Below are 1845 nucleotides of genomic sequence, written 5' to 3'. Positions count from 1 at the left end.
GCAGTACACTGATGTCAGCTCCCGTGTCGATGAGGAACTGAAGCTGTAGGTTCTTGTCCGTAATGAATAGGCGACGTGGTACCTGGGCTGTGGCTGTTGTCGCCGCTACAACGCGCCCCGGCCGTTTCCCGCAAACGAGCAAGGTGGTTTGCAGTTCCTAGCTCGGGGCCCGAATTTGTGGTGGTAAAAGCACAGCCCACCCTGGAAGTTTGAACTGTCCATGCTTTGTCTCTGCCGAGACTTTTGGTTGCGGTCTTCTCGTCGCACTATTTTTGAAAGTGCACTTACTTCATTTGTTAACTCAGTAAGCGCATCCTCCGTTGATGCGTTACGGCCTTGATGGACAAAATGGCGGATCTGCCATTTTGGATGAACTGATCGGCCTTTCTAGCGAGGTCTTCGATGTCCCCATCGAGGATTGAAATTACCCCTCGAACTTGGGGTGATAAGCGGTCAAGCCATAAATTCTTCATCACCTGTGCGCTTACGTTGGTGGTGGCTAAGACTTGCATTCGATGTAGTAGCTGAGATGGCTTGAGGTCGTATTAGCTGAGATGGCTTGGCGACAATGGACGGGCCAATGTTGCCGAGGAAGTGTACCAGTGAGTCGGTCGTATCGGGGCAGATCGAGAAAGGCGATCCATGTTGCGGCCATGTCTCCTGCGGCTTCAGATCACGTCGGGGTCACCAATGTGGGCTTTCTTGTGTCACACAATAAAGCACACTTTAAATAAACAACTTTTAATCAACTAACAATAAATAGAGCGTAAGCGGGGTGTGCGCGCGCGAAAGTGCAAATGGAGACCCCCGTTGAGAAGGAACGCTGAGCGTCTCTCCTTGGGCGTTGTCCCTTCGAGAGAGAGATGTCTGCGATGTTGTCTCTCACCCCGGCCTATTGGTATGCCTGGCATCCAGCAGGGTTGCCAACGTCAGCCAACCTTTTGGGGGCGAATGCGCGTTGTCCAGATTCGCCACTTAACTGTCACTCTTATGTTAAGGTGAGCCTCCTTATCATAAGAGTGACAGTTAGGTCATCAAGGCGATCCAGATTTTATTTCGTTACCTTCATACTGCAATAAGCAAGCGGAAGATGGTCAGACGGAATGCGGTGCAACCGAGCAGCATAAAAATCTGCCTCTGAAGAAGAGATTAATTCAGATAGGGTACCAGAAATAGTGAAATAGAAAACCCAATTCTAAGAATCCGGGTTTATGGCCGGGTCCATTATCTCCATCCCAAGTTAAAGAATTTGTTGTAAAAATTTGTTGCAAAACAGGGATCATCATGGTCCAAAGGACGAAACGGGGCGAAAATTTCCCGACTTTTATTTTGCACGAATTTTACCAAATAATAAAAAAGTTCCACGAGAGAAAATGTTATTTATTTTTAACACTAAAACCGAGAAAAATGTTATTTATTTTTAACACTAAAACCCTTACCAGAGACTAGGTGGTCTAGCCGAATTGATGCAATTAGTCCGCTAAGGTTTCAATTGGGAGAAATATATGATACTCTCTACGAAATATTATCTGGAAATAATTTTTACAATACTGCGAAACATCTGGCTACATCTTTAGCAAGAAAGATAAAAACATTTCAGTTTATTTGCATGTTAGTACTGTGGTACAACATATTAAAGTTATTATTTAAAGTCATTAAAAAGAGTTAATATTGTTAATAAAATTTTGCAAACAAAAAGTTTAATATGCCTATGGCTACTAACCACTAATTCAAAGTTTCATTTTTACTAACCATGTAATGAATATAGATTTTATTTAATTGGCTTTTTGTCAGAAAATTTAGAAAAAAATATAGAACATAGTAGGTACCTAAAGTCTGTCCAAA

The sequence above is a fragment of the Dendroctonus ponderosae genome, unplaced genomic scaffold (genome assembly GCF_020466585.1).
Source record: "Dendroctonus ponderosae isolate FM_Combo_2020 unplaced genomic scaffold, Dpon_F_20191213v2 Dpon_F_20191213_1, whole genome shotgun sequence".
Classification (NCBI taxonomy): domain Eukaryota; kingdom Metazoa; phylum Arthropoda; class Insecta; order Coleoptera; family Curculionidae; genus Dendroctonus; species Dendroctonus ponderosae.
Note: the sequence above shows the minus strand (reverse complement) of the source record.